We start from the raw sequence: 24,312 nt of genomic DNA, 5'->3' as shown, positions 1-24,312 counted from the left end.
CACCCTCTCCATACTATAAATAGACATGAGATGCACACACACAGAGCATGTTTCCCAACTGACCCAGCCAACAAGAGACAATATGTATTTTAACCAAGCCTCTACTGATCCTGATTATGGATGCAATAGTGTTCTGCTGTGTACTGAAAAAGTTTGCCAAAGTTTGAAGCTCAAATTACCTTGCTGATCAAAACAAAGACAAACAAATTCATAAAGGTTTTTGCATGCTGTCTTGAGGAACAACAAACATCAGGCAGATTCTCTGCCAAGGATGTTTAAATGCTCTGTATCACCAAATTAAAAAAAAAGAAAATATATCTATGATACAAAGACAAGTCCAATGATCTGAAACCTGGCTTACTCCATCCACCTTTTTTTAGGGGACGTGGTAACAAAGCTGCTTTCAGGAAAAGCTGAAGCAACAATTCCTAGTTATATATTCAGGAGAGCACTTATCAGAACAAGTATAAAGACTCTATGAATACATTTGTGACTAAAATAATTTCTAGTCAGACAGGCACCATCCTGCAAGCAAACTATCAGCATGGGTGGTCGTTGAACATTTTTTTTTAAAAGATATTTATATTTTGCAGCAGACAGTTAATTGTTCAACAGATCTCTTTCCTTGCACACACTTACCAATTCCCAAACTGTCTGGTGCAAGGGAACCCTTTCTTAAGGGGGCAAACAAGTTTTTCCAACTCAACCAGCTGAAGGCTTATTTTGCAGATAAGGCAGGTTCCCTTACAACCCTTCAAACAGTATCCACTAGATTTGACAAAATTTTCTTAGCATGAATAACAATTGTTAAGATATGCTAAAAAAAAAAAAAGTAGGGGCAGGAGGGAGGAACAGAAATGCAAACCAAGACTAATTAGACAGTAATGCAACATTATCATGCCTGAGCTTTAAATTTTGATTTGTCTTGTGAGACAATGCTTGTCCCAGCCAGCATTAAGCATGAACCTTACAGTAAACAGTATTTGGTTTAGCAGTAATGAATCTCAGAGAGAAAACACACAAAAGAAAGTGTTATAAAGCAATCCCACCTAAAACAATAGCCTTGAGGCAAAAAAATCAGCCCTGCAAGTCTTTTGGGCAGCTGAGTCAGCCACCAGCAGAGCCACAGAAAGCAGGACTCTGCTTTTGAGCTTTTTGCCTCAAGTGGGACCCAGGGAGAAGATGAAGCAAAAATAATTTTGAAGCAGAAGCATCTCTGAGGCTCAAGGGTGAGGTCTGACAGTGCAGGGAAGGCAATGCAGCCCGTCAGCAACTGCCAGGCCAAGTGACTGCATGGTCCCTGGCCACGTGCACCCCCCTGCCACCCACCCCTTCCCCTGGCAGGGGCCTGAGCCTGCACCCAGACAGACCAGGACTTAGCCTGGCAGCCAACCATTCCCCTCCTGTTGATTCAGCTCCTCTGATCACCTGTCCACAGCACCAGATGAATACCAGAAGTGGTGCAGCTGATGGGGAAGTGCTTTCCCACAGATGCTCAGTGCACCTGGAGGGAGCAAAGGTCTTAATTATACACAGCTTCCAATGTTTGGTAGACCCTGTGGATCCAGAGCCAGGCAGCTGCAGTCAAAGTTGTCTCCAGAAGCACACAGTTCACAGCTTAACCCTGCTCCTGGAATGGCAAAATGCCCATGAACTGCAGTGGAAAAAATGTTACAATTCTTTGCATTCTGCAAATCTGAAGTGCCTCTTCTATTGCACCCGTTACTTGCATAACTTAAAAATAGTAATTTTATAACACGTTATGAACTGGGTATCTCAGTTTCAAAAGGACACAAAGAAAACCTCCCACACAATCAATGCATGTTTTTCTACCAGCAAATTTCCTCTTCCCTAGAAAGCATGCAAATAGGTAAGCCTGCAGCATGCACTCAGTTTTCTCACGTGTACTAACCTACTCCAAGGCACTGTCCTGGCATCAGTACTCTGAACTGTGGATCAGAGGGGTTTTTAAATTCCTTTTAACTAAACAAAAGAAAGTGATGGAAACAAAAGAAAGCCATGACTCAATTTTGACATGCAGGACATGCTGGTGAAACTTAGTAACCTCAACAGCTCTCTAGGGCATAAAAACCATATTTTCATCTCCAACCCACAGATTTTATCAGCGTCCACCCCTTCTAACACAACGCAACTTGTTCAGAGCTGGCACCACCAAGCACTTCAGTGAACCTGATTTCACCCGCGGAGGGAGAAACCAAACAGCTATTTCTGCTGCCAATGCCAACCCTTTCCCTGCCCACAGGTGGGTTCCTCAGCTCGTGAGAGCAATCTGAAGTCGAAAGCACATCTTGCACCATCACCGGTGGAGGGTCAAGATCGGGAAAGAGCCCCTAACACAAGGAGCGGGGATTTTCAAGCCAGCTGGCTCCTCTTCACAGCGCACAGAGTTCAGAACAAGCTGCGGGCGCTCCGAGGGGCTCTGCTAACCCAGCTCAGAGCAGCAGCATCCTGGCTGCCTGGCCGGCTGCAGGGGAGGCACAGCCAGCACTCGAGAGCCAGAGGAGTTTCTCTCCCACATTCCTGACACCTCTGCGGGGGGCTTTGGGAGCAAGCAGGAGAAGCAGATTCAAAAGGGCACGTGGTTAACCCAAAACACATATACGTAAACCTCAAAATGATTCATACATCACCTGCATTTCCAAGTAGCTGTGGTTTTGCAAGAATATACAAAGGGGAAACATGGTTCTCACAGCTGCTGCTGCTGCAGTCAAAAAGACCCCTACAAACCACAGAACTGACTATGCAGTCCAGGGGAACAGCAACACTGATGAAGGGCAAATAAAAGCAAAATTGCATCAAATAAGAGGTGCAGGCAGGTAATGAATACAAGATTATCTTCTGACTTCTTACAGGTTCAGGAATTGTAGGGTTTGGGTTTTTCCTTTCTTTTTAAAGTTCATACAAAAAAGTATTAGCATTTTTAAAAGGAACAATATGGAATTTGAGCTAATACTTACTGAGACAAGTAAGCCTGTGAGCACTGAATTAAGTCAATAACAAATCAGATAGACCAGTGTGCAAAGACTTCAAAACAAGCTGTACTGTAAGGATAAGACCATCCCTTCCCTGAATTCACTGTGGGAATACTTGCATACATTTACATTTTCCTTGGTGCTGTTTTTGTATTAAGCTCAAAAACGTTTATTTCAGAAAAGAAACTTACAATAAAAAGGGACGTTTAAAATCTCAGCTTGTACAGAGCTAAGTATGTCCTTAATGACTGGCTTCATAAATTAGAGCTACAGATTTTAAAGGCCATTTTGTTTTGCAGAATATTGCCCGAGGTTTCATTACTTCTGTAAAATAACATACAGACACTGTTTGGCAGCAGAGTCCCTGTAACAGCAGCTTGAGCTGTTCTGGGCAATTCAGGAAGCTGCTGTCAGAGAACAACAAACCAGTGAGAAGGGAAGGCAATTTTCTCAGCAGGTTGCCTGAGACTAGGATTAATTTTCACAGGAGGTTAAAAATTGCTACAAGATACATCATTTTTAGCACAGAGGAAGAAAGCTCATCTCGTTTCAACAAAAACATGACAACTGCAACAAAAAAGGCCCAAGAAAGTAGAAGAGAGAGGGCCAAAAAGAAGAAACGAAACACAAAGAAAACTGAAATAGAAAAACAATTTTATAAAAACCTTGTTATCAGATTATCTTTGTGAAAAGAAACTTGGTTCTAGTGCAGTACTAACAAGGCACCGCACACTGCAGCAGCTATAAAACATGTTTGGGGGTGCACTTGTTTGAGTTTTGTTCTAGCCTCGGGTAGCCACCTGGGTGGGTTTAGCAATGAAGGATAAGCAGAAACGGGCAACACCCCCTGTCTCCCCTCTCACCAGCTTAGTTCTTGAACATAAGGAGTGAGACTCAAATGATTCCAGCAAAGCAACGCTAAAAAGTAGATCTGCTTGCTGTTGCTTGCAGCATTAAGTTTCACTTCTGCATTTCACGAAAAGCAAAAACTATGTTATACTTTTTGCTTTATGCACACAAATAATGCTGAGGTACCACAGAATTGTACAAAAGGGTTCTGCCTCATCCAGCAAGACTAAAAGCCTAAAAGTTACATTATAAATGACTTTACTTTCACATTTGTGTTTATGCTCCTTGCTTGTTTTTGACACACAAGACTTCATCATAGAGTACCAATCCAATCCATCAGCCTCAAAGTCCATGGGAGCCTTCTGAAATAATTTCTCTGGGTGCTATTTCAGGTCCTCTGTGGGCACCAGTGTTTAACCAGCAGTTTGCATGAAGCCAAGTCCCCCGTGGACAGTTTCACAAATGCACTTAACCCCTCTGAGTCTGTTCCACTCCTTTCCAAGGCAACGCTGAAGTTATTCCACCCAAACAATGCCACACCACCAGGCACTCTCCCGCTTCTGCCCCAGCATCAATCCAGCAGCCCCCTCTCACAAGAGAAGACAGCAGCTCCAGCCTTCCACCACCCTCATCCCAGGTTTGAAAACAAATCAAACCATTTCCATGAACTTCTACTCTTGCTTTCTTCAGCTGACACTGAATGATCCTGGCAATTTAAGCATTTTACATCAAAATGCTCAGTAAACAATGGTTGTACTGTCATGTTGCTGTGTGGGCGCCTGGAGGAAATAAAACATTCTTCAAAGATTTTACACGCTTTTCTAACTCTGAGATGGATTATTTTGCTCAATCTAAAAATAAATGCATGGGCCTCCTTCTTGTGTTCAAACAGCATAAGAAAAAAACTACACTATTTTGTCTTTCTTTCCTGAAGGAGCAAAGGGTTTTGTGTTCTGGGGGAGAAGACTGTTGATATGTTTTAATAATGGATTCTTTAAAAATCTTGAGCTGCTGAAAGCAATTCATGCATCCTTTGTTAGCTTTCATCTAAAAATAATATAATTGAAACCCAAACAAACTAAACATGAAATTTAAGTGCAGCATCACCTGCATACAGCCATGCAGACCAGACCTCTAGCCAAGGTTGATTATCTCACCAGTAAATTGCTCTATATAAAGAACCTCTGCACAAAAGCACCTCTCCGTTGTAACTACCACCTGTGTAGTACCTCTTAATAATCTAATTTTGACCCCTTGATCCTGCAAAACTTTCTTACCTACTGTTTCCAGTAAGTAATTTTTAATACTGCTTAATATGAATCTGAAGTATTGCGTCCATCACAGACTCAGTCTGCATCCTCTTGCTCCCTTCAGAACAAACACAAGGTGTCTTTCAATGTAAATGAAGGTCTGAAAAGCATTTGACTAAGAGCAGCAAGCCATGATTTCAGGTATTTTTCTCATTTCCAATACCATCTAATCACAATTTAGGCTATTAGTTATACTTTTTACAGTATTTTGAGTAGCCTGACTCCTACCCTCTTCCAGAAACAACCTGGTCACCACAGCTGATGCAGATAAAGCTGTACAAGTAGCAGAACCAAACAGAACTCATGTCACAGAAGATTTTTGTTGGCAATATGTCAGATGATTAAATAAAATAAATCTGTACTCTGACATAACTAAATTTAAGTAAGAATTTTTGCTGATATAAACTAGTCACAGGAAAGGAGTAGAGCAGGAGGAGAAATCACAGCTTTGATATTATTATCCTAGGGGCTGGAGGGGAAAACAGCTCAGATCTTGTTGTAAGATAGTGATTTTTAATGTTTTTCTTAAGAAAATAGCACAAAATCATGCATTAGGGTCATCAATGTTATTTGCACAATTTAGTACATTTAGTAGGAATGTTTTATCAAGGCTAATATATATGCCTAAGTGACATATCAACTATAGCAAAGCTATTTGAAAAGCACAAAGTGCTATAATTAAATGAAAATGCAGCACAAATTAGGAAATTCAAATGATGAGGTATGTATTTCAAAGGCTTCAAGTATCTCAGAAGCTCTAGCTTTAATTCCTAAAGTAGGAAGTAAACTTCCCTAAAAAAAAAAACAAAAATGAAAAAATTAACCATTTAAGGGTCCATATTTTGCCAGAGGACAGGAGGAATCAGGCTCTTAAAAGCAAATTGCATTTGGCAAATAAATTCTATTCAGTTAGATCAGAGCTGAGCATAAGTGAAGTTTTGGTGCTTTTTTTAAAAAAATAAAATTAAATCCATGCATTAAGATACTTGTTAACAATATGAATATGAAGGATGCACTTCAATTCTTAAATCAACTGCTTCAACCAAAACAAAACAAAAATAAATCTAGCAACACTTGAAAACCTACGCATGCTTCCCAAACTTCCACTCTTTTGCATCCCATTCTTGATCACTACTGTATATTTTATGGACTGTCAGTGCCAGTATCGCAAACCCCTGGGTATTCATGCTGGAAGTAACTTCAAATAATAGGAACTACAGTCCTCAAGCAGGCTGACTTCGGATGTCAGCTGTAACTTCGCCACTAGTACAAAGGTTTCCTTCCACTGAAACATGAATGTAGTACCCATTATTTTATTACAGCTGGTATATTTCCTTTCCCAACTACCTAATGTGAGCTTGAGAATTTGACAGTGAATCCTAATCTTCATTTGAGTTCAACAAAAAGGTAAAAAACCAGTAACTACATTTGTTAAGACCATCAAGGAAACTGGGGGGTTTAGTGGTGAGAGGTGTCCCGTGGGATCAGCACAGATAATTAACTGTTGCCATCTCTCAGAAGTTTTTTCCCTCTCCAAACACCACTTTCCCCTTGGAAAACAAGCGGAGTTAAGATTTATGATGGCAGTGGTGACATTTGGTGCACTTCCCCTTAATGACTCTGTAAACAAGACTTGGAGATGCAGGCTCTCGCACTGTTTTAACACTTAATGGGACTGCTTTTCTGAACCCAGACCTTTTATTTGTCAGTCTGTTTTGAAAAGCAGTATCCCATACCACCTGTCTGCATTGCCACCGCTGCAAATAAAAATTTGGAAAACAAAAGAATTGAAGAGCCTAGAGCAGCATCACCAGTCCCAAGTCTGTGCTGCTGCTTGAGACAGACCACACAACTTGGAGAGGAGCTGGAAAGCATCAGCCACCAGCGCTGGTGCATCAACAGAGGCAGCAAGTGGGAGGGAAGTGAATAAAAGGATGCTTGTTAGTGGCTCCAAGAATAGCATTCCCAGAGGGAAAAAATACAGAAGAAAATGTGTGTGTTGAGAGGACAGGTGTTTTATCTCTCTCCTTAAGAAAGCAAAGTTCTTAACTGAGAAAGAGCTTAAGTGCTATATTTAAACCTTAATGGAAATTTAGAGAATATTTTTAAATGCTTCCAAACCAAGGAACTTAACCTGTGGGGGAAAAAATAGCAGGATATCCTTTTGCTGGTAAAGGCAACTTTCACCATTGTTTTACAACCAACCTAAATGCAAACAGAATATTCCTAGATGTGAACTTTTGGGGTTGGAACAGCAAAGTGCCTTGTACAAAGTGTGTACATGTACAAAGTCATGTACACAGAGATGAAAGCTATCCTCCCAAGATGAACACTGGACAAGTCTCTAAGAAAACTCCCCTATCTTGCCATGGGAGACTGGAAGCCACAGCAAGTCCTGCCCACCAGTCACCTGGTCACCCTTTCCAGTATACAAAACTATCCGTTGGACTTACACTTTCAGCTGTAAAAGCAGTGTCCAAGGCTGACAAGGCGTGCTCCTAGGAGATTATTATTACTTGACTGAGCACGCACACAGACACTTTCATCCTCTCCTCAGCGAACAGCCTTGCACACTCGGTGTAAAGCCCGCAAGCATACTCAGTTTGTTTGCCTGGTGGGTACAGAGGCCAGGGCTGTATGCAGCCTTCCTGGACCTGCTTTGCTTGTGCTGTGTGTAGAACAACTGGTCCACAATTAATATTTAAAATCCATATGCAGAAGATACTTACCTCTGTTATGATTCAAAACGTAAGCTTCTTTAAGAGACATTTTTTATCATCCCCTAAAATTAAAGGCCACAGACGGCATTTATCAAGTCCCAGAAATACTTTATGGCCAGGCTTATGCTCTGCAGAGCTGTCACATACAATTTTTATCTGCAGCTAAGTGAAGCAGGAGGTGCTAAGCTTATGTACCTGGCTGGCATTTGACAAGTGATCCCTCTAAGTCAGATGTTTTAGGAAGGCTATGGGTCATCAGCCTCCTAGGGTCACACAGCTGGCAGAACACAAAGAGATGCTGAGAGGACAGCAGAGGGTCACTTCACTGTTTCTTTGTCTAATCTGGGGGGAAGAAGTGGCTTTTTTGCTTATTTAACATGCGGTATGAATGGCTTATAATTAAAATCCAGCCAAGAGGACATGGTTCAGGAATTACCAAGACAGCAGCCAGCCTCTGCCTAAGGAAAATCTTTCTGCATCTTTCCCCGAAACAGCTTCTGGAGCAGCAAACTGGAGAAGACTTTATTACTTGAGGCTCTCATCATCTACGTTCATGTCCAGATTTTCAGTATTACTGCTTCACTGCCTATACTTTCTTTCACATGTAATTGCACATATGATGGCAGTTTTCGTGTGAAAATTTGTAAAATTTGTGAAATTCGTGTGAAAATGCCATGAACCAGTGGCAAAATACTCAAATAATTTGAAGTATTTCAGGATTACGAGCAGGCAGGTTAATAATTTTTAGTCGTACAATGAATTGGGCTCAACACCTTTGCGTACTGCAACTTGTTTAAGTCCTCCCAGACAAAGCCTCTGCTGTGGAATAGTTTCACATGCAAACAACCTCCTGCAAGCTGGACAACAAGCATTTCCCTCCATGCACACCACAGAGAGCTGTGGGCTATAGGACTCTGAGGAAACGTCTAAGGAAAGGGTAGGACATACCCAAGGGGTTACCGCTACCATAGCAAACAGAAAAATAAGTATCACACTGCTACTCTTGCTGTCATTACGGAAACATGTGTAGCATTACTGTGGTAACATGAACGCTGTGTTAGCAGAGAGAGGAAGGAAGGGAGCTGCCTCTGCTCTGCAGTACAGCAAACCCAGGAGGCGAGGCAAGGCAAGTCAGCCTGCCCTCTGCATCGGTAAAGCGCAGATGGTATTCTTTCAGCACATCCAGCCAAGAATTAACAAAGAAAAACTGCAAATAGACAAGCAAAATGACAGCCAAGAGCACCTTCAGTAAAATGCTTTCTTCAAGTGAAAACATTCAGGCTGAAAATACTGTACCTTTCACCTTTAGCGAACAGATGGCATCCAACCAAGACTGAATTACAACTCAGCCTGAACAGCAATGAGCTGACAGGCTGATGAAAGAAACCAAAATATTCCTTGTATAAGGAGAAGTAGGTTGGCAGGATCCAAATCTGACATGACTTGTCTCCTGCTACATGAATTCACCCTCCATCTTCCAAAACCTATAGCATTCTCCATAAGCCACTACAATTTGAAATGCAATGTGTGTAAGGCATGTTTAAAAGAAACACTAGTGTTCCCTAAGAGCACGATGGTCATGTTAAAAAAAACCCCAAACCATCAAACTATAAAAGAAATCTAGACCACAGTGTTATGAAGGAATCGTTCCACACATTGTCTATTGTACAATAGACTTAAAATCTGCAGTCACTCTGCCAGTGTGCTCATTCTAGAGATGCAGAAAAATACTTGCAAATGCACACAGCTGTTAGCCTTAAAAATCGCGGGGAAGTGCTTGCACAAAATTTTCTGCATTTCTGTGGGTTTCCTCTCTAAACTTTAGGAATTTCTCCCTTTGGGTGTGCTTTGTTTATTGAATTCAATAGTGCATTAAAATAAATATTTGAATTTAGGCTCTGATTCAAAAGGAGTAAGTTCTCTCAAAATTATGCTAATAAATTTAATTTTCTCAACATCTCTCAAAAGAAAAAAGGTAAGTATCGCTATGTTGTTGCTATTCTTTCCAAAATCAAGCAATGAAAGAGGAAAAGAGATCTGGAAACTTCACATTGTTGGGTTTTTATAATGGACAGATTTTTCTTTTGACTTAATGGAGCTTAATAAGCCAGCCAAGATAATACCTCTGACTGTGGCATAATCTAAGCTATACAGCAAGGTACTGGATAGGAACATTTACTTTTTTCTTGAGAGGGCAATACACACCTGGGTAAGTCACCCAAACCAGAGATTCTGCAAGTAATGGGAGTTTAGGTGAAGGTTTTTTACCAATTTTATTACTAACATCGAAGGTGGCTGACTGGTTAAAGCTTAGTCCACAAGTCTAGTACTACCAAGCTCTATTTCCTCAGCAGCCAAGGCAAACATTACACTTCCTCCAAGAAAAGCTCCATCTCAAGAATAGGCAGAAAGGCCTAGGTGATTAAATTCAGCATCCCGGAGAAGCAGGACTCATAGAAAGCAGTAATGTCTTTTATTAGATGACGGTAGCTCTGGGGAAGGGAGGGGGCAGAGGACACTTCCCAGCATCAAGCCCTTGCTGGGTCTGAAACAAATGCAATGCCATGTCCATAGGCAGCTGCAGTTCGTTTTCCGTGTGGCTGGGTATATGCAAAGGCAGCTGGGCTGGCAGCGCAGCCTCTCTGGGAAATGCACACAGACCTTTTGCTTGGAGCGTGGTGGGCTGCCAAGGTCATGTCTTGCGCTATTTGTTACACCTAACTGCATGCAAAAAGAGCACCTCAATATCTAATGACACTTAGGAACCAGCTGCCCAACTGAACAATTTGGCAAGAAAATCTAACACTGCTAATGCAGTTTAGAAAGATAAATTAGTGGGTTGAAAAGTAGGAGATCAAAAAGGTAGGAATATCACCTTTTCCAACTGGGAACTGAAATATTCTGCTGCTTGAAACAAGCACTAATTTATTAGCTAAATAATAAATGGTTATCATTATGATGATGAAAACTGGCAGCTAAAGCTTGGGAGGGAGGAGGATATTAAAGATAATTCAGACAGTGACACCAATTAGACATCAGTGAAAATGAGAAACTAGACCTGAAACTTCAGAGTACAGAATAACTACAGAAGGAGACAAATAACGAGAGGCATAACTGATTAAAAACAGACTCCGCTGAGTGGTATGCCAGGGCAAGAATACCACAGCTTTCTGAATGTCATTTCAAAAATTAACATATTGGTGTAGTCAAACTTTGGAAACAGCACAGCATGTCAGCCAGAGATGCTGGAATTCATGATGGGTCTTATCACTGGTTTAGCACCAGCCATCAGCTTCAGCAGCAGCCTATGCTGGAGACTGCAGAGGTCAGGCCCCCACATACAGGGCTGCTCACAGAGAGCCGGACCTCCACTCCGAGCCCCCCTGCCAGGGATGCTGGCTAGAGCCGTGCTGTAACCAGTACCACTGCCCCGAAGGCAGCAGTGGCTACATACTGCCTTCCTCTGTGAGCTCTGGTGAGCTCATGCTCCACTAGGTAACATCAGGAATCACTTTCGTGATAGAGGACTATACCAGCTGCCCTCTCAAGTTACTCATCATCAAAATAGCAGGAAAACTTTTCTCCCCTTAGTGCTCACTGAAAACCAGAGAGCTGACCAATTCTTCAGTGTAGCAACTTCTTGCTGCAGCACTGGTACCCAGCGAGAGCACTGCAATCACAACAGCCCAAGCAGCAAGAGAAGTACCTCCAGGCTCATCATAACATGCATCACTGCTTATGCAGATGATGCCTATGGAGCATCCATAAGCTGAAAAATTCACTGGTACCCAGTGAAAACCCCACCAAGTAAGAAATAAAACACAAAGCATCTGCTACCATTTCCCTTCACTCAAACAATGGCGAAGAATCAGACCAAAGACCAGAAGATACTCAAAATCACAGCACAAGAGTAGTAATGTAATGCATAATGTAGGAAGACAAATCTGTGGTTTATTCCTGAAAATACATCTCTTGAACAAGACACCAGAGGTATATCTCCAAAATAAGTCAAGAGGCTTGAAACAAGACAAATTCACTCTTTGAGGAAAGGTCTCCAGTGGCATTTGGGACCATCAGAGGCATGACCTCCAGCCCGGCACTCAGCTATGAGGCACTGCTTGTCCAGGGAGAAGTGCAACTCTGCGCAGGTGTTTTAAGACCTGCCTTGTTTATAAGCTCTTTCATCCTTCAGTAACTAGAGAAGCTGACTGGATTTAAGTCGGGCAGCTTGCAGTTACAAGACTCACTGGTAACAGCCCCCTCTGCCTGACAGCCCATCCTTCAGCAACCTGCTCCCAGCCAGACTCGAATACCAGGACCCAGGCGAGGGTCCCCTGTGCTTCCAGGGGCTCGGCCACCTGCCCGGCTTTCACCTCCTCCCACCGAAGCCAGGGCCTGGCATCGTCCTGGCCGGGGCGGCTGGGTGCCGAGCCACATCTGTATGGGTGCACTTACCTCCGTGAACATGTCTTACTGCCTTCCTACATGGCAGGGGAGATTTCCTGTTTTCATACATTCCCTTGTCAGCCCTAATCAGTGTCAATAGGTTATGGTGTCTTTTGTGCTGGCGGCGTCAACCCTGACAGGAAAGAACTTTTAATCTCTTCCCTCGCACCGAGCCATGAGAAGCTGCGAGCACTCCCAGGCATAACTCCCTTGGCTCTTCTCCGAAAAACGCTCTCTCAAGCACACGGTTGCTTAGCAATATTTGCCTTCCCCTGTACAGTTCAAATTGGCAACATCTGTCCCTCTGGCACATTCCACTTGTGCAAGAAATGGTGCAGAGAGTTTAAAAAAATAAATCTACAAACAGGTTGGTGGAGGACGTTTCGTGCGAGCCGTTACAGCTGCTTTGGCATTTTATTGCTGGTTTATTTCCAGCTTCAGTAAGACGTGTGGCTTCTTCCAAAGGAGCACTACACAAGGGAAAAAGGTCTTTTGAATCCAGTGGGACTCGCCTATTAAATCAAATACAACAAGTAGCTTTTTCTGTTTACATAATTACACCTGCATGATATGGCTTAGTTTAGGAAAGGAAAAAAAAAAAAACCCACCACAAACCCCACCAAAACACAGCACTGCCACATAAATCTCGCCTGTCCACTGGGAATGACTTCAATTGCTCCTATGATACTGCATGCATATCAAGTGAGAGGAAACAAAGAGAAGCCAAAATTTGTTTATGTATATCAAAATGCCAAAGCTGCAGGCAGCCCTGACCCTGTGCCCAGCAGTGTTCTGTCAAGCCCCAAAACTGCCTGTGCCAATGAAGCCACCTGTGACAGATGCCCACAGCCCCTTAACCAAAGCAGCAGTAATATGGTTTGGGCTCTGAAGGAGGTAAGGGCCCGAGCCATGGCCAGAAGGAGCGGAAGGACACAGTGAGCATCGATGTATATGGGCTTGGAACACCGATCATACAATCAACGCATGAATAGTGGGCAGCTTCTCCAAGGCTCGTTTGTCAAGGAACAAAGAAAGTTGTGGGCAAGAAGCCTAATGCATACCTTTGCCATTGTATGCAATTTAACTACGTGCCAACCACTTCATTCCATAAATATGACAGCCTAAGCGAGCCTTCTCTGACCTCTCCCTGTTCAGCAGTGTGGCTGTGTGGTGGTCAGCTTCAGCTAGGAGATCTCTCAAGGTTGCTCCTCAACGCAGAGGATCATTTACCAATGACAGATCTCTGGAGGAGCCCAGTCTGAGCTCTCCCTAAATTGCAACTGGACCGCACACCAGGTGACTCTCCTCTTGAGCAGGGATGCCCCTCAAGGTCTGAGGTTCTGTACCGGAGACTAAGGGACCCTTCCTTACCCAAGGCAGAGAGACCTCCTATCCGCCACAGATCCTCCATAAGTGACTAACAACATGCTGAACTAATACTAATGAAATTGATATTCAGTATTGACCATTATAAACTTGGTATAGACAATTGTTAGATGTAATCCATAGTCCAAGTCTGAGACTAAGATTGGACCTAGCCACAATTAAGCTCCATCAGGAGTTTAGTAAGCAAAGGGGTCCTCTCCGAACCTCATGACTCAACAGGAGAGTCTCCCTTACCCTTTTGCATCTCCAGTTTCTGTGCAAGTCTTTCTAGTTTGATTCTAACTCAAATTTCCTTTGTATGTTCCATCCACGTAGTAAGTAGTAGAATGAACCTTGCCATTTTGTCATACTTTTACAAGACCATATTAAAACCACTTTTGCTAATACGTCTCCAACAGTGATTCGTTATGTGATCTACATCACTCATTTGCAACATCACCCCCAGGAGCACCACTGATCAGGGTCAGTGCCTCTGGATGTACCTGCAACAGAGCAGCTACAGCAAATGGGGTGTGGGGGAATGAAATTAATCTAAGAGCCTAAAAGGTACCAACTGCGTTCACTTATAAGAGCCAAAAAGGGCCATGGAGAAGACTCAATTAAAGGGATACATCTTCAGGCACTTGGTGTTAAAACAAGTAGCAGAGAATCCTGTAGTCAGCCTTTCTCTGGCTGCAAATCATTTCAGCTCACACTTAGCACAGCGCCTAAGGGTTATGAGAAAGGCCTTGGACTGCACAGCTTTGCAAATCAACATGCAAGTTATTAGGGATGTTTACTGGGAATTACGTAGCTCAGTTGCAGTCATTATAGGGAGGCTGAGGTTTTATTATTTTATTTTTAAAAGTTTTTCTTATACAAAAAAGTCAAAAATAAAATGTAGTTGATGAGACTAAGTGCTATTACAACAAGCCTGAGTATCAAAGTATCACAATATATACACGTGAACAAGCTATAAAAATAAATGGTTTTGTCAAATGATTAAAAAAGTAATTAAACCCCCCAATCCTCCTAGAAACACATACAATCCATCCTCATACAAAGATGCAGTTGAACACCCCTAATGTCTTCCAAGGTGCCAACCACCAGGCCCAGTAATAGGACAGTGGTGGAATCAAAGTTCTGTTTCTTCCAAGCACACGACTCATGTTTAAGAGTGAATGCCATCCCAGATCTAGGCATCTTACACCACAATATAGACCCCAGTGACAAACTCCATCCTGGGTATTAAGAGGTGCTTATAATGGGAAGGCTAACAAATGGCTAGCTAACCATATACTGTGGGAAGCTGACAAATACTTCTATCTGCAGAAAAATAACTTCAGAAGCTGCCACTATGCTCAGCCACACCTCATCTTGAACGCTGCACCCTTCCCACCGCCCCGGCTTGGTACAGCAGGAAAGGGGCTAGGAGAAAAAACACTGGGAAAACCCAATGCAACATTAATGCAGGAAGAGAGGAGGGAAAGAGGCGAAGGAATTGTGATGTGTGGTCTCCCTCAAGCTGTTTATCCTTTTGTTGGTTGTTTCATTTATTTTAACAGGGGGTAAGAGACCACACCTTTGACGGTCCATTGAAACATGCAGTTTTCCATAAAGGTTTCCAAACTATGCCCCAAGCAATGCAGTCTGGATTGCAGAGGACTGATGGATTGTGTCCAAGACAGAAAAATTTTCTACCTCAAACTCCAAAGGAATTCTTAAATAACTCACAAATAATTTTTTAAACAAACCCTAGACATATCTCACATTTAAACAGGTATCAGGTCAGAAATAAAGTTGCTACTCCGCTTTGCATTTTAACAAGCTTATCGCCCCAGGCTAAAAGAAAACTGTCTGTTGGTGCTGCCTAACAAAGTACAACATGATTTTTCAAAAGACCATGGAATTTGTAGGTTGTTGGTTTTCTCTTTACAGAACTATATCTCAAATAAAAAAAAAAAAAAGAAAAAAGAAAAAGGAAAAAAGGTAAAAAACCCCAACCAACTATTTATTCGTCTTACAATCAAAGACCTTACAACTGCAGGAGGGTGGAGCCTGGAGACCAGGCTGACAAAGTTGAGGCCACCACAGTCACCTCCTCCTCCTTGCTAAATGTCTGGCTTTGCTTTTGAAACCGGCAGCGATAAGCTGTCAGTGGCTGTGTTTTGTTTGGAGCTCATTAACATGCATGTCGCCTGCCACCTCTCGCTGCCTTCAGCGCTTGCTTTGAAGTTGCCTTGTTGGAAGGTTTGGCTGTCATCTGCTCTCAGCCTTTTCCTCAGGCTTTCCAGATCACTTTTCTTGTTTATTAGTGGGCCATAACAATCATCATATTAGCAGTATGAAATGTCTCTTACAATATTTCTGCTGCTAATCACAGCTTCCTTGAATTTCATTCCCGATGCGCACCCACGAACAAGGAACCTCAGTTCTATTTTCATTTGGTGTTTCTTTCCCCACAATTCGCTCTGAGAGGCCACTACCTAAGTACATACTACTCCGGACTGGACAACAGTTCTGCATCAGCAGTCACCACCGGAGACCCACCTGAACAATAAGCAAAGACAAGGCTGACACAAAGCTTTCTTGTTTCCACAGATTTTTAGCAGGAGTGTCAGGCAATTACTACAAACTACTGCTATCCACACAAGGTTTGAAAACAACTACTTCAACTTAACAAGACCGTTAAAACCAACCAAACTATTTCCTCCCTTGCAAGCTTGCTATCCATGTATGAGCTATTTCATAAACCAGTAACACCGTGATGCAACTGCAGCGACCACCTGACAACTCCTAAATGACTTTTTTTTCTTAATAAATACTTTTCTGCAGTCTGCTCTCTTCCTCGAATTTTGCTTTCCTTAAGCTGATATCAAAGCAGCTAAGCTTTGTCTGCAATGGCACAGGCTGCCTCTGCGTTTAAAAGACTGGTGCAGAAAACTTTCGTTTTTTTGTTGGTGTTTTTGTAATAGTTCCCAATTCCTCTAAGCTAGTTCTAGAGAGGTATTAACACTTGTCACTCACCCAAATAAAATCAGACTCCTTGCTGTTCAGAAAGCTGGCTATAATGCAACCACCTGCAAGGTGCAGTTTGATGCTTGGCTTCAAATCCAGAATACTGTTTGTGGTCAGATATTTCATGCTGGTCTCCAGGCTGGGTCCTTCTGCTGAAATTTAACTTTCCCTAAGCAGTCCTGGCAAAGGACTTTACCATCATTAGGGGCGGCACAGATTTAAGTAATGACAGCAATGTTTAAGCCCTCAAGGTAGGAGATGGGAGTCTTCTGAGAGATCCAACAAAGAAAAAAAACATCTTTCAGAGGAAGGAAAACACCCAGCACACAGCTGGTTATGAGTTCTGTCAATGTAACTCTTACAATCAGTGAAACTGAAGCAATGGTACTTCTCAAGACACATGATTTCAGGTTCTCAGAAAGAGATACCACCACTTTGACAATGCTTTAGCAGAAAAAAGTAAGTCAGGCCTTCAGGCGCACAAGCTTTTCTGAAGGACTCTAACAGAGACCACAAACTTCACACTAAGCGCAGCTTGTGGACAAGTTCTGCAAGTTTGATTTGGTTTTGTTTAGCAATTATAGCACAAGTAAAACATGAAACTCCTGCAAGACAGAGCAGACTCTTAATCTGTTTTCAGCTGCCTTCAAATGATGCTTCCTTCCTTCCCCAGGACTGATGAGCAGCACCAAAGCCCACAGGCTCCATGCTGTCACTCAAACCACAGCTACGTTAGACGCTAACGTAACTGCAGCCCCAGCAGCACACACAATCTTCCCCACACTTGCACAGCTGGCACTAGATGATCTCAGCTTGAAAAAGAGTTAGGAAACCTGAGGGATTCAGCAAAAGTCTCGCTGACTTTTTCCATATTCACAGACAAGCTAGCCACTCATTCCTGCTGCCCTGCATTTCAAGAATATTAAACCGACAATGTCAAGCACTCATGAGAAATGCGGTAATTTGTGCCACACAGACTTTTTGCCATTTGCTGTGTTAGTCAGCCAGAGCAGCTTGCAGTACTTGCTGGTTTTCCCCTCACTTCCAAACCACTGTTTCTGGCTTGCCTCACCAGAGACCACTACCAACACCGTCATCTGACGACAGGGTTATCAATTTCACTTTGATACCTTCTCAGCATTACTTATCTGAATGTTTCTATGCACGTTTATTCGCTTACCTTTGTAAAATCTGTACGTGTTAGTCTGCATTGTACAGGTGAACGTTTGGAAAATTACTCATACCTGCCACTGCAGGATATTAATTTTACTCGTTAACATACAGCCACTGGCACAAAATGGGTTATCACGACAAAAAGTAGCTGTTTGCATACACAATATTTAAAAAGCACTGACTTTGTTCTGCACAGCAATGGTAATTAACAACAGAAGTGCTCGTAAGTTCTCTTTAAATTCAGCTTACTGGCTCCTGATTTTGCGAAGTGCAGAGGACCACTGGTTTTCTTTCAATTTTTTTTGTGTTGTGTGTGGGTTTTGGTGGTTGTTTTTTGGGTTTCTTTTTTGTTCCTCCTTTTTAAACACATCACTCCTTACAGTTGCCAATGAGAAAAGGCAATGGTCTAAATGCTGTGCTGGAGTCCCAACTAATTCCAGTAAGGATGGCTGATTACAAGCCCTTCATAGGAAGAACAACAAACTAAAAAACCTCAACCAAAAAACTTCCCAGTGATTAATATGCCATGGCAGCTTGTTTAAGCTCGAGCTTCTCATAGCAGTCTGGGTGAGGCACTGACTTCTGAGTCATCTGGAAAGATGCAACACAGTTTATGGAAATTCTTGCCTGACCCTATCTATGCTGCTCTTGCTCTCTGCCATGTTTGCAGATCCACAGGATTTGCAAATCCCCATCTAACTATTCGTTCTCAGTCTCCCATTGCCTTGCAAAGTGATGGATTTAGCAACTGAATTTGGACGAATGTTCTGTAATGGAGACACTCTGTGGAGAGAATTCAGGTTTGGTGTAAGCGGCTTAAGTCCATCTCAATCCATACCTGCGGGGGAGAAGCTCACAAGGACTCAACTGCTCTCAGAAATGCTGTTTCTCAGCACCCTTTCCCTCCACTCCTCACCCCGCACTCCTAGCAGATGCAGGATCCCTGTTCCCTTCTTCATACTGGTACTCTGACAGGGCTTCCAAGCAGCAAGAACAAATGCTTCTGGTGACCTGATGATGGCTGGCTGCAGCACTATACAGCCTTTTTTTTTTTTTTTTTTGCGGGGGGGGAGGGGAAGGGAATAATAATTAAAAAAAAATCCCCCTGTTATTTGGTATTTTGCATGAAAGCCAAGTCCAGACATGGGAGTCAAGTGAACAACCAAGGATCTCAAACTTGAAAAGCCTTGCAGCTGAGAGTTGATAGTTGAACACTGGAACTGTGTACTTCTCAAAGCATCAAAGAGGAAGATGAACAAGACTACCTGTTATTTATGACTTCTGCAGTCTGACACATGAACTGAACTTTGAACATCAGTCTGGTTAAACTGAAGTAACAATACAAGATGTCCTTTTGGCTTTTGAACCTGCCTTCTTTCCCCACATGCCCTCAACCTCCAGCTCTTGCAGAGTGCTCTTTGTTTCAGAGACCATAAGCAAACATTAAAAATCTAATAACAACAATTTTCATTTGTGTTTGATCTGCCTCTTTAGCAGTCACACACCAACAAAAAGACAATTTTACACAGTGCTTGTGGTGAAGCAAGGAAATCCTCCTCTGTTGTTCTCTTTATAGTCAGAAGTGCGTTATGTGATTGGAGGAGACCCAGAAGACCTTCTTACCTCGGGAGGGCGGGGGGAAAGAGCCTAATCTCCCTTCTCATCCATAAATAGTAAATAAATATAAGGTTTGTAGAAAGACAACAGTAGTAGCTTAACATTAAATACTCTGTATTCATTAGGTAAGACCAAATGACAGTGCTATATATATTTTTTTTTTTTAAGATTTTTATTCTTAAAGGATGCAGGATTAAAGCAATATATTTATTTCTAGTTCACAGGGTTCACCTGTCTGGCCACTCCTGCCAGTAGAAAAGCTCAGCTGCCATGGAAAAAAGTCAGTGAAAAATTATTTCTCTAGAATGAACCTTTTATTTTTGTCATCCAAACTTCTTTCTAGGTATTTAATCACTACTATAGACTATGCAACAACGGCATTTTAACTGGTGACCACTCATAAATATTTACTGAGGTGAACAGAGCTCAGTGATAGCAATCCTACTTTTGTGCTTCAAGGATAATACAGTGCTACCTGAAAGACTTCACAGGTCTGGCTCCTTCATTGTTGTTTGTTGTTGTTGCTTTGGTTTCTTTAATTGGTTACTTCCCTATTTGCTTCCCAGTTTGTAGGTGAAAGAGGAGAGTCCGATGAGGTCTCATTACATGAGATAAAAGGAGCTACTCCCTAACGTTTACGAAACTGCCAGGAAAACAAAGGCAAATCTTCAGTGAGCATCAAGTACTATAGATTCTCCCAGACACTGTGCCCTTAATAATGCTTGAAGATTTATAAACACTCTCTCTCACACCAGCCCCACTGCTTCTTGGCCCCGCCGTCAAGCCAGTTCCCTTTAAGACATCATAGTCTTTGTCAATGGGGGCAATACAAGGGTCTTGTTGGTGCTGCAGCTCTCCTAAAGACATGAAAAGAGAGAATGGCTTTAAAAGCATCTTTGTTTAGGTGCTAGGGGAAGAGGTAAAACCTGGCACTTAAAAAGAAGGGATACATCTATCTATGCTTGTGTCTATTTATGTATGCTATATTTTTAAGTCTTCTCACAATAAATTTGGAAAGATGTCTTAAAGAGACAGGCATGATGTTTGAAAATGAAGGTTTTTATTTGGGAAAGAGCTGTTCAGTTTCTTTATGCGAATGCAAAGTGAGTCACTTCACAGTTATCCACTGTGGATTAATTCATTCTACAGTGAATCTGCTTGTCTATTCAGACTGGAAGGCTTAGCTTGTCAGTGTTGCCATGAACAGAAGCTGTCAATAATGAATTCACAGCTGCAGGTGACACATGCCTTAGAAATTCAATTAGTCAAAACCCATGTGGTAGAAGAAATGGCTTTCCTAAATGATATCAAGGAAGATCACAGGAAAAACTGTATTTGGCATGTGGCTGTTCAGTATAAGCGGGGCTGAATAGTTTAAATAAAAGTTGTAAAACCATGCTCCCAGTTGCTGGGAGGATGAGGGAGGAACAGCAGAGTTTCTGCTAGTCTAGACCTATTCACTGTCAGGGTCATGGGAGGGCAGGAGCCTCCCTGCAGCTCCTGTTTCACCAAAAACAAAAGGGGAGGGCCAACCTTTCAGCTGAAGGACCCCCTGATTAGCCTTCCCAAGATGCTTTCTTGGGTTGAACTTTCACCTGCATGCAACTGGGTATTTCCTAAAAGCAAACCAGCCAGCCCTGTTCCCCAATCACCTTGCTCATACCCCCACATCCAGCACACCCAGAATATATCCAAGTGTGCAAGTGCACTGTCTCTCCTCTTCACTCTCCAGGCTTTAGCACTGAAAGACTGTATCATCAAATACATGTTAATAATTGAAACCAAACAGAAGTAACTAAATATGATAAAGTAGGAAACAAGCAGAAAATGAAGTCATGGATTTTTCACGGGAGCTTACAGAGCCATTATCTAAAATGCCTATGTATAGAAAACAATCTAAGTCATAGCCTAAAGATACTCTCAAAAGAGAATCATTCAGCATATTCAGAAAAGGTTTCATCACCAGCTCCAAAATGGACTAAGCATATCATTAAAGCAGGGCTTTGGTTTTTGCAAAATCATTTCTTTATCTTCAATTCCCTTTTTATTACGTTCTTACTCTACCACATATCTAACAGCACTCCTGCACCAGCATGGGCAATACTACTTGTGCTCTGGCAGTTGCAGCATTTTTACGGGTATTTGGATTCAGAGCCACATGCTCAATGGAAAGTGAGAGGTTTCGTTCAGCGTACAGCATCATAGCCGACACCGCCTCATCTAAAGTCGTATTAAACCAGAGATACGCAAGATGACATAAAAAGTATGTGGATGGGAAAAGAAGATGAAAATAGAAATGGAGAACTGGGAAAGAACAAGGAACTCTCATTACTGAAAAATAAGCATGCCCTCAGAGAAAAAAAACACCAACAAATTGCAGAGAGTTTTAAACCTAGAAATGCCATTTACCTTTTTGGCAATGGATAAAGAAGAATGAGTAACGCAGAGAATAAGGTCCTACACTGCTTTACTTCTCTCCCAGCAGTAAAATATCTGGTCAAGCAAACGACGAAATGCAGACTGCAGGGCACTTCCTATTTTGAGGTATGATGTGCAATGCCAAACCTAACTCTGAAGCAAATAGCGTCTCTCTCAGTACAAAAGTATTTTCACAACTTCCTAAACCAATTTTGCCAGTTTCCCGTGATTTTTCACAAGAAATTGTCCACAGCCACTTGCAGCTGATCAACACTCTTTTCCATTAAAAGCAGACCACGCTCCCCCTTTTTACTACGCAAAATACAATTCAAAAACTATCTAGGTATCTCCCCTCACCCAGCTGCGTTAGGTCAGCACTGTGGGATCCTACTCCCATAGGGCAGAGCAGTATTTTCAGTGCTGAAGGATGAGCATGGTAAAACTGCCAAACGCACGTGGGAACCAAGTCCCTTTGAGCTCACAGGCAGCTGAGCTGCAAGGCAGGCAGAATCAGTGTGCTGGTCCCTTAGCAAAGCTGAAACAACAGGCTTCAAAGGGCACCACAGAAAAGAGTGTGCGTTTGCGAACAACACTGCTCCTCCTCTCCCACTGCTTTACCAGCGTGAGCTTCAAGCTGCCTTAACCTACAGCATGCATCTGAGAAACCCAAGGCTTCCGCCTTCATCACACATGACAAATCAGACAGGTGGTCTTGGGATCAGCAAAAACAGATGGAGTACAACAAGGAATCTTGCCGTACCAAAATAATTACAAAGGCAAGAACCTCTTCTTAACTGCCTGGTTAAGAAGCAATCATCATTCCAGCCATCCCCTTATCCCCTTCCCCTAAAGTTTCCTGATAGTCTCCTAAACAACACACCTGCTCCTTGTGAAGCTACTGAACTTCACGCCAGGGCCCAAATGCAGGTGAGAGATGCTTTCCGAAATCTTAGGAAAAGCCTTCCAAACCACTCTGACCACTGCCCCTTTTCTCTCAAGCAAAAGGTAGAACTGACCAATCTAACCCAGCTCAACTGCACCAGTCTCTACCATACCATGCATATGATCTCTAACCAACTCAAGATGCAGGGAGAACTTACAATAAAAAAGAAAAAAAGGTGCACATTCTCGTAAGTTTTCTTCCCTCTGTCAAGAGGGCCACTTAAGCAGTAAAAAAGCAACAGCATTATGTTCTGATTTGCACCCGCTAATCTGTAACACCCTGGCCCTCAACCCCGCTGCAACCAATTGAAATGTCTCAACCTGGACAAGAGCAATCCCTGAATGTGACCAGAAGAGCAGAACGAAAGACAGAAAAGCAGTTGAAGACAGAAATCTAACTGCAGATTGCTAACTGAAGATTGAAATCTAAGCCCCCAAACATTATTCATTTTTAAATGGGAGCCAAATGAAGAAGCTAGGATTTCGCTCTCAAGAAAATAATACATATTAGGAAGCTATTCTCAGATGAGCAGGAATAACCAGAGGTTATAAACGTAACACATTTTGGTCTTTGGCCCAACTGTCACCTCTTCACTGCAACGACTGCAGCTTCCCATCCCACGTCTCCTGCAGCATCCCTCTCAGTCCTTGGCAGAGAAAAGGACAAGTGAGTGACTAGAATGAAGGTATGCCTAAGCTTGCTGCCCAGGCTGCCTTCTGCTGCTAAGATCAAACACACTGACCAAGTTCTGTTTGTATTTACTTATAGCTGGGACAAAAAAAGAGGCTATCTTCTTTGCACAAATGCAAAATTTTACAGAACTTTTAGGATCTTCCTTGTCACTGAGAATTCCGCCTCTGCACTAGGTATACTTAAACCTTCAGAACTTGCTCAAAAGGCATCTGATGAAGTGGAAGACAGAATGGTTTCATGCTTACCAAGGAAGCTAGGCTAAATCCATCTGGCAGAAATCTACAGGATGCTTTTTGTTCACATTAATACCTTCCTGAGGGTCTACAGTGAGATCTTGCAAACTTAGTTAAGAGTACCTTGTGGTATTCACAGCCACTTATTACAAAGCCACAAACCCTTCAGCTTACTAGATGACCACAGAACTCACTGCAGAGTCAGCTGTCCCCATTTTCAGTGGGGATTCGGGGCTTCTATCCACCATCACTCAGACTGAGCACTGACACTCCACATGTACGAACTGCAGGTGCATCACCACTTCATCTTCACAGCCTATCATTTCCCCCTTCTCCTTTTCAACAATCTTTACAGGCAAAACAAGAATAGCAGCAACGGAAGCAGTCTCCCTAACCATACAACTTGCTGCAGCCTCACTGAGAAAACCATTGAATCATGGCAAGTGTTGCATTTTCACCATCCAAACAGATGTCTCGCCTGGGTCAGCAAAAGCCATCCTCAAAATACACATTCTAAACACAGTAACGCAGGCA

General features: G+C 42.5%; 1 protein-coding gene across 4 annotated transcripts in view; it reads right to left on the bottom strand.

The window, feature by feature from the left end:
• Positions 1–24,312, bottom strand: part of AFF1 (ALF transcription elongation factor 1) — a 99,008-nt gene that overhangs the window by 39,063 nt on the left and 35,633 nt on the right. The gene's annotated exons all lie outside the window — the stretch shown is intronic.

Source organism: Falco biarmicus, chromosome 1 (assembly GCF_023638135.1).
Source record: "Falco biarmicus isolate bFalBia1 chromosome 1, bFalBia1.pri, whole genome shotgun sequence".
Lineage (NCBI taxonomy): Eukaryota > Metazoa > Chordata > Aves > Falconiformes > Falconidae > Falco > Falco biarmicus.
This window is presented reverse-complemented; position numbering and strand designations above follow the sequence as displayed.